Genomic DNA, 15031 nt, shown 5'->3' with positions numbered 1-15031 from the left:
ATGAAAGTCCACAAATGTGACCAAGAATTTCTTGCTTCTCTGTTTCTGGTGTGCAATGATCAACGTTATGTTAAGGATGTGTTTTGCATATGATCTACCCTTTCTAAAAGCAACTTGATACTCACCAATTTGCGGCTCCAATTGTTTTCCTTCTCTATGTAACATTGCCTTTCAAAAGATCGTATATGTCTTTGGTAGACGCTATATTACCCTATAATTATTTACATTTGTATTGTCTCTCGTTTTGTGAAGTGTGAACGCTGATGTCTATCAGTCTGGCAGCTTCTCCTCTTCCCAGGCTTGCTCAGGATTCTTATTAGCTCAACGATCGCTCTATCATATGCATATTTCCAGAGGTCCGCAATAATCCCATCTTCTCCTGTCGCTTTATTCATATTCAAGGTTTTGATGATGCTCCTGACTTCGTCTACAGTGGAAGATTCAGAGTCCGGATTTGATTCTTTGTAATTGTAGGCAAATTTCTAGCATGGTGGTTCAAAATTAAGAAGTTTTACGAAATAGTCTGCTAGGATCTGACTGTTCTCCACATCAATGTTGGCTACTTTTTCTGCTTGGATTTTGATGTTTAGACTCGGTGGGTGATATCTACTCAAGGTCGACCTGACTGTTTTATAAAAGCCACAGGTCTTATTTTTCTGATATTTCCGTTCCATCTGGATCAAGCTTTCTTTCTCATACTTTCACCCTACATTCTTGATGATCTTGTCAGTTCTCTTCCTTGTTTCCTGGAACATCTTCCAGTTTACGGATCTTTTCTGAGAATACAACTTCACCCATGCCTTCTTGCGTTCCTGTCTTGTGAAGTGTGAACGCTGATGTCCATCAATCTGGCAGCTTCTCCTTTTCCCAAACGTTGCTCAGGATTTTTATTAGTTCAACGGTCGCTCTGTCATCGGCAAATTTCCAAACGTCCGAAATAATCCCATCTTCACCTGTTGCTTTATTGATCTTCATGGTCTTGATGGTGCTTCTGCTCATCACCTTCACATGACCACCACGCAACTTTCCTCCTTTTCTATAGAGAACCTAGGGTTCTTGCAGTGTCAAACACATACTGTTTTAATTGCTTCCCTCCCTGATACTGTATTATGTTCAATTCTCTTGTGAAATATGTGTATCTTATCAGTTTTTCAGTGTCGAACATGGTCGTTTAAACCGTGTTCCTGATTTTTCGGGATCTTGGGATGGTCATGACATTGATCTTAAAGAGGAAATGATCTGTTTGCAACCCTCCGGACTTTTATATTTTGGACCTCCTTTTCTACATGTTTTGAACGGAAGATATTCACGTTTTCTGTTTTCTCGGGATGTGTCTGAAGGCTGTCGATTTCATGATCGAATTGAAGGTATTACATAATTCTGTCAGTCGCTCTCCATTTCGATTAGTCCTTTTGTGGGTTGAATATTCTTCAGTGATATTTCTGAATCTCCTTCCTTTCCCCAATTGTGAATTAAAGTTCCCAATGAATATTAAATATTGTTGGTTGGCATTGTGGATATTGTTACCTGCAAATATTCCAAGAAGTCCTCTACATTATCTGGGTCTGCTTTGTTGCTCTCATTCGTAGGTATGTGTGCGTTGACCAGTGTGCAGAGCTTATTTGCCCCTTTGAAGGAAAGAGAGGAAATTCTGCCGTTTCTGGAAGTGCTCCTGGGATTCGTTTATTTACAGTGAAACCTGTACCCAGGTAAGATACGGTTTTTTATCCCTTTCTTGCCTGGTTTTCCTTTCAAAATCCTGTACCTTTCTGATTCAAAAGCTAACTTGATGATGATGATGCTTGTTGTTTAAAGGAGCCTAACATCTAGGTCATCGGTCACTAAAAAAAGCTGACTTGTCTGCGAACCTGGTCTCCTGTAATACTGTTATCAGGATTCTTTTTGGAAAAGGTATTAGTGAGATAATCGGGTTTATCATCTTTGAGTGTTGAATTGAATCTGAATGTTGCAAAGTGGGCTACTCTCTCGCTCTTTAATCTCTTGCATGCTGGTGAGACCTTCTCAGAATGCAAAGGCTTGCTGACGTTATTTTTGACAACGGTGGGTTGCTTACCATCTGGGGTAGTGCCAATACTTGGTCTGTCCATCATGCTGAGTCAAATTATTCGGTTTGGGGCCGATGACTAGCCGTCGACGAGAGAAACAAGTGAGGTTGTTAGCTTCAGAAGAGTTAAGATCACAACCGCCCCTAACACGGAGATCGTACGCTGCCCCTAGCCGCCCACTGTGGGTTCAGACACTCGGAGTAAATTTATAATCTGCCCTTAACATATTTCGGATAACTTTTACTCCATTAATTCCAAGCACAGGGCTGCCTGTTCCAAGACCTACGCAGTACCCAAGTCCACCTTCACCGTCGCAGTTACCGTTGAGGTCTTCACCGTAACCCTGGCAAGGGACCCTTACCAGATGTTACACATAGGGCCAGTGTGCTCTGGGACTCACATAGCCATGGTCACCAATCCCTGTGTAGGGGTGTCTCCGAACTGAGTTCTTATGTACTACATATATCTTCTGGTTCATGGCACATTCATGACAAAATTTGTGCATACGAATGTGATCTAACTACGTAAAGTCCGTTAATTTTTGATCATGTGAATGACAGAGAAGACATTGAAGATAATAAATATGGAGTCACTAGGAAATTACATCAAAGTACTTTACTATTGAACTTAAAATTATACTATTAAACTACTTATGTTACTGTTGCTTTGGCTACCTTGTTCAATACTACTTTTTTGTTAATGACAGTGCTTCTTTTTACAGTTAAATTTTGAGATGACCACTAAATGATAATTAAGAAACCCATTGCGTACCAAATGAAGCGGAGATTACAAAAACTTTCATTTAACCATAGTGACATGTGATTGTAAATCAACTGGTCATTTCAGAAACCTCATAAGTTACATTGAACTGATGGTTTGTTCGTTGTATGAAAGTGTGGACGCACATATTAAGAAGCATAGGCTATTAATCTGGGGTAATGCTTTAAATACAACAATTATTTGAGTAGCAGTGTTAGTAAGAGACTGATACTATCTCTGAATAAAGTTATAACCAGTGCTCCTTGTACGGTCGCCTTTACGCGCAGGTTTCACCAACTGTGTTAATGTCATCTTGTTTTCCTAAGGACTACCCATTATATTTTTATAATATTTTAGCGACTTCCTGATATTTCAGAGGGTATTAGAGCAGTATAATCATCTGAAGCAAATAATATGGCCTGTAAGTCTGGAAGTTATAAGCGAAAAGATGAGTAGTAAGTAAATCAAAGTACATATTCAAGTCATTACGAAAGCTATATAGCTTTATCTGCCTTAACCTAAATAATACTGAGAAATATTCCTGCAAATTGTAATCTGGGTGCCATTACCAATAAGACAAGTCTACCGAAATACAAATTGAAACTAGCCCACTCCTACACGGAGATGAGGAGTGAGATTTTACACGGTAAATGCATGAACGTTACTTTAAAAGTTCCTAGAATGGAATCTGGAATACTTGAAGTTCCATTCCAATAAATAATAATTTCTTAACAATTTACCAATTACAGTTTTCGTAGATGACGAGAAAATGAAATTTTGTTTCACAGAACTTATTTCAAGTACTAGTAAACCCACCAAAATGAGACCGACACTCTTGAAAAGCATCAAATAACACCTGTCGGAGCTGAGATCGCATCTTCTAACTAGGGCTTATAAAAATCACACTCGACCACCTGACCCATTCAGTGAAACTATAGTCGTAACTTCATAACATATATATATACTCATAATGGTTGTTTTCTTTATTTCCACAATGGTATACGTTTCCTCAGAGAAATTCAAATGCAGGTAACACTAACATGATAACAACACAATTAAACATTTTCTTAGTTGTTTCGATCCAAAAGTAAATCCTTAGTTGATACTCTAATAGTCTATAGCAGAAGTGGCTGAACTTTTTATTATGTAACCTACTTCAGAGAGTGACAGTCTTTCTTGATCTGCCATATTTTTGGTAATACTGTAATATTAACTTATATCAGTAAGAACAAGTTTCATTCAAATACTAATGCAAGCCTATGCTATGAATGTATGCACACGTACTATGCACTTAAAAATAAATAAATAAGGTAATTTATTCATGTAACTCATTAATTTTAACCAACATAAAATTATTGACCGTTACAAGTGTTTCATATTGTAATATATCATTATATAAACACAACTTTAGGTCAATTGAATACTTTAAATATGAAAATTACATTATCACTAACATTTTACTTTGACATTGAAGCTAAAACCTGCATTTTTTTTTCAAAGTTGGAAGAAAACGGTTTGTAGTTGCTTAAATACAAATGAAGGCAGTATTTTACAAGTTCATCAGTCAAACACATTCTAACATTATGACTGGATTATATTAATTTGAGAGAAGGCTGCTTCATGAAGGTAGGTAGACGCTGAAAATATTGTCAAGAAAAGAGCTGGGGATCTCAGTGTGTGTTAGAATCTAATACAATGTAATACATTTATATTCATGTAGAAGGCTCCAGAATTTATTTTCAGACATACATGCAGAAATGAATATTGCGCAGTACCCAAATAGACAGACGTGATCGACGATTATTTTCCTAGCCCTGGTCTACAGGGTTACAGAGTATTTCCATTATTAATGTCGAACAATTGAATTTAGGAAAAATTTCAAAAAAATCTTCAAAACAAAGAGATCTTATCAAACATGGTTCCTCAAATGACCAATTCAGATGTGAGTAATATGTGCCGGGGGCCTGACAAAATGTTAAATATAATGTATTACTTATAATTTACAGATCCAATTGAAAGATGTCAGTCATACTAGGTTACCTGAACCTAGTAAAACACCCAGTTCGATTACACTATTAGGGGCTTCTGAAAATTTAGCCTAAACTTTGCGAGTATGAAAACAATAGAGAAATCTGAGAATGTGGCTTTATCACGGAGTGTTATATCTACTGCAGCAGGACAATGAAGAATTAAAGTCTTCCAATTAAGCACAAAACTCCACAGGATGCAATAGCATAATTAAGTAAAACATTGTTAAATATCCCTGAATTGTGTTTACACTGTCGGATCTCTGGTGAATTGATACCAAAAAATCGAATTTTATATACTTGCTTCTAGCGTAAATGGTCCTTAGTGGATCAGAGAATGGATAAGTTCTCAATAGGTTCCTTTAGTGGCAAAACGAACGTAAGTGAGTGCCGGTAAGTTTCACTTAATTACTTACAACTCTATAACAGGATATCTTGGATTTCCTATGAATAACAAGACCAATTTTGGTAAATAATTCATAGGGAATCTTCCACCTTGGCGAAAGCCCTACATGCAGATCAGTAATGATTACTAATATTAATAACAATACTGTGTAACTTTTTTCAGGACGGAACCATGTGGAACTGATTGCCATTCAATGAGATTGTGTTCTAAGAAAGATTGGATACATTTATTACCCATGTAACATTGAATTTTGTTTATCGTAGCACATTGCTTACATTACAGTGAGAGTTCAATTAATATTGTACACACTAGAAAGGAACGGAATTCAGAGATCTAAAGTAAATTAAGTTAAACATCTGATCATGGGAATAATTTAACACAGTTAGTGTCACTTAACCACTTTTGGAGCTTGAAACATAGTGGTCATAAGGCTATATATACACTGACTGAGCACATGTCATGGGATAGCGGAGCACTGATGCGCAGGTGTGTTGACTGCGCACCACACGCCCCCTGTGCCAGCGGCAGTTGTATAGGAGACCTTGTGAGCAGTGGCTGTGCATGTGACAGGTGTAACATGGAACGTCGTCGTGAGCTGACTCCGTTCGAACGGGGGATAGTGGTCGGTGCCCGACGGATGGGAAGCGCGATTTCGGAAGTGGTGCGAGAATTCGGCTTCACACGATCAAACGTGTCCAGGGTGTATCGTGAATGGTTGAATGCGGGTGTCACCGTCCACAACAGACGAACGACCGGCCGTCCAGTCACCCACGATAACCGTGAGCGGCGACATCTGAGACGGATTGTCAATAGTGACAGACGGGCAACCGTGCAACAAATCACGGCTCAATTCAGCACAGGCCGTGCTAGACACGTCTCTCAGTGGACAATCCGTAGGAACATGGGTTCTATGGGGTATGGGAGCCGGCGCCGCACACGGGTGCCACTATTAACCCGACGTCATGGGCACAACGACGCGCATTTGTAGCCAATCACCAGGGATGGACACTGGAACAATGGCGTAATGTGATATGGTCGGACTAATCGTGATTTCAACTGTACCATGCCGATGGGAGGCACCGTGTATGGCGCAGACCACATGAAGCGATGGATCCCGCCTGCCTCGAAGGTGTTGTACAGGGCGCTGGTGTCTTTGTTATGGTCTGGGATGCAATTTCCTGGTATGGAATGGGCTCCCTAGTTGTTCTGGAAGAGACTTTGAATGGTACGCGGTATGTTGAGCTGCTCGGAGACCATCTCCACCCATTTTTGGCCTTCCAGCCCCCAGACGGTTCTGCGGAGTTTCAAGATGATAACGCGCCACCACATCGCTCCCACGTCGCCCGGGAATGGTTCCAGGAACATGCAGCGGAGGTCCAACGACTGCCATGGCCACCCAGGAGCCCCGATATGAACCCTATCGAGCATATCTGGGATGTCCTGGAACGCAGGCTCCGTGCCATGGATCCTGCACCCACGAACAGGCCAGCATTGGCGGCCGCTCTGCAAACGATTTGGTGTCAGCTGCGTCCAGAGGACTACCAGGGACTTGTCGACTCACTTCCACGGCGTCTCACTGCAGTTCGCAGGGCCAGACGAGGTCCCACACGTTATTAGGTGACTATCCCATGACATTTGCAAAGTCAGTGTATATGTGCTTGCTATGTGATTCAGATCTCATTGACAGTCTATGTTACTTATATGCCTAGACATTAGAACTAAAATTGGGTAGAACGAGGCATTGGACTACGAAAATTTCTGCACTTCAAACAAGTTTGCATAAAATTGCTATTCAAGCCCTCAAAAAGGTTCTCATATATATGCTATCAGAGAGCACAGCATAGCCAATTTTCACTATAATAGTCAATTTGTAGTTTTCTGTTTCTGACTGGCCTAAGTTCTGCTATATCAAATAGGTATATGGTACATGTTAAATGCTTTACCCTCTCTGGAGCCATACATTTTTAAACGGCGTACTTTCTACATTGTAATATGGCAATTGATCAACTTCTGTAATAAGAATAATAAATTAATTATTAATTTATTAATTGAACTGCAGACATTTTTTAGTCCATGACATCTTTGTACCAAATTTTATTTCTAGTGTCTAATACTCCAGTTTAGCCATATCAATTATTATTATTATTTTTTTTTTTTTGCTAGGGGCTTTACGTCGCACCGACACAGATAGGTCTTATGGCGACGATGGGAAGGGAAAGGCCTGGGAGTTGGAAGGAAGCGGCCGTGGCCTTAATTAAGGTACAGCCCCAGCATTTGCCTGGTGTGAAAATGGGAAACCACGGAAAACCATCTTCAGGGCTGCCGATAGTGGGATTCGAACCTACTATCTCCCGGATGCAAGCTCACAGCCGCGCGCCTCTACGCGCACGGCCAACTCGCCCGGTTTTATTATTATTATTATTATTATTATTATTATTATTATTATTATTATTATTATTATTATATCCTTTCAAAGCTGAAAAAATTGAATATATATTGAATTGATAGTTACCACATGGAGAAGCCTGGAATTGTCTGCTTGTCCCTGGAATAGCCAATGGTTCCTGGTGTACCGAGGAGGTCTGTTAACAAATATACACAATAATTAGCTTCGGTATAGAAAAGTTCTGGGATACTGTTCATCTGGAAAATCCCATTAAAATATAACCATTTCCTACATCTAGAATGCACAAATTCATAATTAATTTTCATACACAAGTACAATATTTGATAGTGATAGTAATATAGACCTAATACTAATCAAACGTTGTATTCTATCTAAATAGATGGCTTGTACACTTCATCCGGTAAGCAAATATATTGGTATTTGCCAGCCCTGTCGTAACTCTCTTCGGTATGTCCTGAAAGGAACTAGTGAGTCAACTGGCAGCTCCCAGCCTGAAGGTTTGAGCGGACCTTCCCTACAGTCTCTTCTCATTGTTCTCCCGTGCACTTTCTGAAAGGGAACCAAGAAATTTCCCTCTCTAGTTGCATTGCGAATAATTAGGTACCGGTACTCATCACCCGCTCTACAAGAAGGAGGAGGAGGTGATCAGGCGTCGGACTCTGGCGACAGCAGTACTTGCTGTCGCCAGTGTCCCATCCCAGCCTGAACGAGGTGTTGTTGTTGTTGTTGTTGTTGTTGTTGTTGTGTCAGAAGAGTGTGTACTGCCTTGGAGGAATGACTGGAGTATTTTCTTCATACCGACGTAGAGTGAGCGAATGGAGCTTGACGCCAGTAGTGCTGGTTGTCGTCTGCGCCCAACCGTAGTGAGAGTGTTGTCTCGTACGGAGCAGAGTATTGTGAGTACTTCCTTGGAGTACTGTGTGTGTGTGCTACCGTAGGAGTCAGCCTGAGGAACAGCTGTCGTGAGGTAGAATTTGAGCAGTCTTAAGTGTCGTAACTGTGAGGAATGTTGCAGTGCTGGCTAGTGCTAAAGGGTGGTTACTGCTGTGTGGCCGCTGTTTAGTTGTCACTGTGTTTGGACGTGAGATTGGTGGACGTTCTCTGGAGTCGAACCAAGGAACAGTCATCGCATGTTGTGTGGGTCAGCAGCTCTGGTTCGTATCTATCAACTTTTAGCTGGCGTTCGGGGTGACTGGACTTGCGAGCGATAATGAAATCAGGCGACCCAAATCACGCATATATCTCAAATATCCTTGTTATTTAGTTTTATGAACACCACATAACCTGAAATTTCTCCTTATAGTCGACAAGACACTCCGCTACCTGTGTGTCATCGCTATAAATTCATTCGATGACCTAGCAAAGGAAGAACTGAAAATTAAAATGAATGAAAGTCCACAGCCTGTTTCCAGTCATTCGACCGGGTCGCGAATGGAGTGAATGAAGCACCTATCTAGTGGCTAGGATAGGAATTGTGCCGGCTGCCGAAGCCTGTCGCACTCCTCTGAGTTAATGATTAATGAGTGACTTATGAAATTATATTGGAGAGTTTTGCTGGAATGAAATATGACAAGACAAGCCGTAGTAGCCGGAGGAAAACCTGTCCAGCCTCTGTTTTGTCCAGCACAAATCGCACATTGAGTGACCGGGATTTGAACCACAGAACCTAGCGGTGAGAGGCGGGCGCGCAGCCGCAGGAGCCACGGAAGCTCTAAAGGAAAAACTTTCTTTCTTTCTTTCTTTCTTTCTTTCTTAATCTGTTTACCCTCCAGGGTTGGTTTCTCCCTCGGACTCAGCGAAGGATCCCACCTCTACCGCCTCAAGGGCTTTGTCCTGGATCTTCAGACTGTGGGTCGGGATACAACTAGGGAGGATGACCATTACCTCTCCCAGGCGGCCTCAACTGCTATGCTGAACAGGGGCCTAGGTGAGGGATGGGAAGATTGGAAGGGATAGAAAAGGAAGAGGGAAGGAAGCGGCCGTGGCCTTAAGTTAGGTACCATCCCGTCATTTGCCTGGAGGAAAAGTGCGAATGCACGGAAAACCACTTCCAGGATGGCTGAGGAGGGAATTGAACCCCGTCTACTCAGTTGACCACCCGACGCTGAATGGACCCCGTTCCAGCCCTCGTACCAATTTTCAAATTTCGTGGCCGAGCAGGGAATCGAATCCGAGCCTCCGGGGGTGGCAGCTAATCACACTAACCACTACACCACAGAGGCGGACCAAAGGAAAAACAACTATGCACAATTCCGGGCTAAATTCTAAGGACCATTCTGCAAACATGCGATTTATTATACCTTGAAATAAAATAGGTACCCATAATAGGATCCAATTAATAGGTTATGTCACGTGCTCTGTAATGTGATGAAGTTAAATGAACACTGGAAAATATCATTGAAGACTTTGATACGGATATTAACTTTCGAGATGGAACGGCCATACTTGAGTCCTCTAGCAAGTAACGTGCATGTTGACTTTGTGGGCGAGTCTGTTAACTGCTGGAGCACAAGGTGTGTAGTGGTTTGATTCCAGCATAAGGCATTTTTAGCGGAGATACAATAATCACCTATTTTTTTCCTAATGGTTTTAAGGAATGCGCTCTGTTTTAGCGTCTTTCCCTTAAGGATGGGTGGAGGAAGGATTGGGAAGGAGATAGGCCTTGCTATTTTACAGAGGTACCGTCCCAGCATTTGCCAGGTGGTGGAAATGGGAAACCGAGGAAAACCATTTTCAGGATGGCCAGCATGGAGTTCGAATCCACAACCTCCCGAGTCCAACGCAACACAAATATGAATCCACACTTACGAGGTCACATCGCAGTACATATTCATTTCCTCACGATGAATTCCTATGAAGATTACGTTGAGTTGTTGCTAATTTATGGAGAAAGTACAGTCGAATTAATATGTATGCCACGTGTTCCGTAATGGTAAGAATTTAAGTAAACACTGTAAAGCATTAATGTAGACTTTGACACGGATATTAACTTTCGATGTCGAATAATCCTTCAGCGAGCGTCTTGTATGTTGTACTTGTGTCTGAGTACGTTAAAGGCCGGTGACACGAGGCGTCTGAACGTCGGTAATGCAGTGGTTCGATTCGAAAGTTATGCATGCCTTACTTTTTATGTTTGACAAATAGATCACGTCCCATTTTAACGGACACACGATGTTTATGCACACCTACCAGGTCAAAACATGCACTTATTCATTCACTCGCGGTATATTCCAGTGACGAGTACGTTGATATGTCGCTCATTTGTGGGGAAACAAGGAAGAACGCAGTCCAGTCGCAACGTCTCTATGACGATCGTTTTCCCGAGAGAAGACTAACGACTACCAATACGTTCCGAAAACTTGAACGAAGTTCGCGGTCAACTGGGTCGCTTGGAAGGGTAACTTTCGTTAGAGATGCTCCTATAACGTCTGGTTCAAATGATGAGGCGGTTTTGGACGCTGGCCATAATAACCCTCATATTAGTACTCCGGCACTTGCGCAACAGAATAACATCAGTCGGCCATCAGTCATGCGTATACTGCATAACAATAAATTTCACCCACACCATCTACAGTTACACCAGCAGCTCCAAGGACATGATTTCGATTCTAGAATGACATTTTGTCAATGGGCATTACGCAAGGTGACCAATAATGCATCTTTCTTGTCAAGAGTTCTGTTTACAGATGAATCACGATTTCACAACAATGGTGTCGTGAATCGGCACAATATGCACCATTGGAGCACAGAGAATCCCCATTGGGAAAGATAGGTCCCACTTCAAGTGCAGTGGGGAGTAAATGTCTAGTTAAGGATCTTGGGTGACTGTCTCATCGGACCATATTTCTTCGACAGATATCTAACGAGAGCACGCTACCTTCATTTTCTTCAAGAGGAACTTCCACAGTTACTAGAGAACGTGGACTGCGCGAGCGATTACGAATGTAGTTTCAATAGGACGGGACTCCATCTCACGGATCACTAGTCGTCCGGAACCATCTTCCAGTTTCATATCCAAATAAATGGATAGGAATATCCGGACCCTTCCATTGGCCCACCAGATCACCCGATCTAACGTCACTTGACCTCTTCCTGTGGGATCACTTAAAGCAGGTAGCGTATGCACAGGAAACTTAATATCCTGGCCACCTTCGGCAGCTGATCATCGAGATATGCCAAGCTGTTACACCTGACTTGTTACAACGTGCAAGAATGTCTTCTAAACGTCGTGCTGAAATCTGCATAAACCAAGCTGGTCAACATTTCGAACACTTGTTACACTGAATATGCAGGGTACTCTACTTCCTACCTACTCGTTACTGAGCAAGAGTGCGTATGACATAATTAAAACTTGAAACTGCAACAGGGAAGAGAATGAAACGTTAAATGTAGATGTCCTCGACTGAGTAGACTGTGCTGTTACTCATGACACCATAGAATCAGTCAAAACTGACTTAGACACTTTTTATTCATACTATGAAAACTTTAACTGTATAGTTGACTCATTAACAGAACCGTTTACTGAGCAGGACAATCTCGAGGATTGCTTACATAATGAAGATAAGGACGTGTTGAAAATGTTGGCTAGGTGAATTGCATACCGAATTACGTAAAAAGGAATCGTCACTAGCTTCATCAAATAATTCTAATAATAATAATAATAATAATAATAATAATAATAATAATAATAATCTATATATTTAGTCTAAGTCGGCTACATATATCTATAATTTGCCTATTTTTTATAATACGCCCAGTTGTAATAATTGTAGCGAAGTTATTTTACTAGTTGGCATCTTGTTTGCGTTATTGTCGTAAAATATTTGTGGACTATGCAACATTTCCTTCCTCTGACGTATATACTTCTATTCATTGAATACACTATTTAAATTCTGTTTATATTTCCGTATAATTTCACATTTCTTTGAAGCGATAAAAGAATGGCTGATGTAGGCGGGTGTAGAGACTGTAGTTTTGAGTAGAATTAAAGAAGGCGAGGGAAGAGATAGAGAGTTTGAGGAAGATAATTAGGCTTGTAACAGAGGACAGAAGCGAGGGTAGGTTTTCCGCAATCAATAAACAAGATACGATAGGTAGGCGAGAGAGACGGGAAGGAAAGGGTGAAGTTGTGGCAGGTAGGTGGGCTAATGTTTTAAGGGGAAGGAAAATGAGGACTAAGGGTTTTTCGCCAGGGAGTGATCATAGGAAAATAATCGGTGAGGAATCTGTATGAGTCACTGCAGGTAGAACAGCAGAGGGACGATAGACATCAGGGAAGTTTTACAGAGGAGGTGCGAGGCAAGGAAAAAAGGAACGGTTGGAAAAAATGTAAAGGAGAGGGTACGAAGAAGGAGGTGGAACAGAGTAGTGAAACTGAGAGCAAGGAGTAGGAAGTAGATTCTGCAGTTGTCTGGAAATTTAAGCGAGACCGGGAGAGGAGGGGATCTAATGAGGCGGTTGGTGTTGAGGCTCTGGTCATGAGCTACTTTATTATTAGGGATGTGGGGAAAGTGTGTGGAGAAAAGGGAACAAATATGGAGTGATATTCATGAATTAGGTTAATGGAGATGTTGAGGAAAATAGAAGCAGTATGCCTGGACAATAATTCTTCGGAACTGGCAGTAAGTCAAATCCTTCCCATTCTCACACACTTTTTGCTATCTGCCACGCATTTTGGCAAGCCGCATCTAGACCGAATGCAAATAGAGGAAACCACCATTTATTTCCCCTGCTTCTGGCCCAATCCACTGAGGATCACTTGCTTCTGACCCGATAAATTAAGGGTTACTTGCTATTGACCCGATATACTGAGAATCACTTGCTTTTCACCCTGTCTACTGAGGATCCCCTGCTTCTGGCCTAATCCATTGCGCATCACTTGCTTCTGACACAATCCATTCAGGATAAGTTGCTAGACCCGATCTACTCAGGATCACCTGCTTCTGACCGTCTTTTCTGAGGATTTCCTCCTTTAGGCGAGGTGGAAATATATAACAACTATCTTAGGACAAGATAGCGAGGCAGATCAGACATGCAGAGATCACGTAGACATGTTTAGACTTGTTCGCTAACAGGCTTGAGCTCTGTAGACTATCTTGAGCAAGTTTTAGCAGGATTCTATCATTATGCAGCGTGAAAAATACAACTAAACACTGCTACTTGAGACAAGAAAGCGAACAAGGTATAGATGATAGGACTAGAACTGTCTTAGCTTAAATCCTAGATATAAGAGAGTGATGACTTGAAAATAGGCGAGAGAAGGTGTAATAAATATAAAGTTTTTAAAATGTAATCTAATATGCATTTGTTTAATTATTTAAAAAAGTTTTCACACTATTACTACAATCGTTGTTATGTTAAGGTCATACTTCTTTACATCTGACTATGAGGGTGTAGCATGCCCGTGAAATCTTCGGAAAAGTATCAAAATAATTATAGTTTTACAAATTAGGTGCCAAAAATATACTATATTTTGCAAAGAAGCTTTATCTGTCCATACGTTGGTGAGATCGATGTGTTCAGTTTACTTCAGATTTATCAACTACAGCGTATATGCGTGCTAGTCCACTCACAAACAGTCTACAATTTACAGTTCTCGGATTAGATCCATTCCAATCGATACGATTTTCCCATCGCTGCTTTTAATGTCGTCGGTAACGTGTTAGACTTTAACTTCGCTATGATTAGCTTAGGTTAGGTTGCGAATAGAGCGTTAGTATAAAGTAAAGAACTTAACGTGGAATAAATCTATCAAGCCTGATGCTGCGTGCTGGGATCCGTTCCGCAGATTCATTCTTCAATAATCATTTGACTAGCAAACCCTCTGTCAAACAAGTTCATAAAGTCTTTGAGGCATGTCAAAGTGCTACTTCAGGCTGATGGTTAGTTAGCATGTTAAGACTCTAAGCCATCTTATATCAGCTATCCACTTAGTTAGCTTAGACGAAGAGGTCAGCGTGTCGGCTACATTTCCTAATATACTGGACCTAGTTATCCTATGAATGCTATTATAAGACTAACTCAAGTTCTAGGCTTGTATGCTTTAGCTAATTCTGTTAAGATGAGCAGTGGCAAATGAGCAGGGCCTCATGAGCATTCGCTAAAGGGCAGGTGCTAATGATCATTCGCTAATTATTATCGACTAATGAGCATTCGCTAATGTAGAATGGCTAATGAGCATGGGCTAATGAGCAGGCTGTAATGAGCAAGGGTTAATGAGCAGTGGCTAATGAGCCTTCGATAAAGAGCAGTGGATAAAGAAGATGGCTAATGAACGAGGGTTAAGGAGCAGAGACTAATGAGCAGTCGCTAATAAGCGAAGGCTTATAAGCCTGGGCTAATGAGCTGTCACTAATGAGCAATCGCT

Source organism: Anabrus simplex, chromosome 2, assembly GCF_040414725.1.
Source record: "Anabrus simplex isolate iqAnaSimp1 chromosome 2, ASM4041472v1, whole genome shotgun sequence".
In the NCBI taxonomy this organism is placed as follows: domain Eukaryota; kingdom Metazoa; phylum Arthropoda; class Insecta; order Orthoptera; family Tettigoniidae; genus Anabrus; species Anabrus simplex.
The sequence above is the reverse complement of the archived record's forward strand: the minus strand, read 5'-3'. Positions refer to the sequence as shown.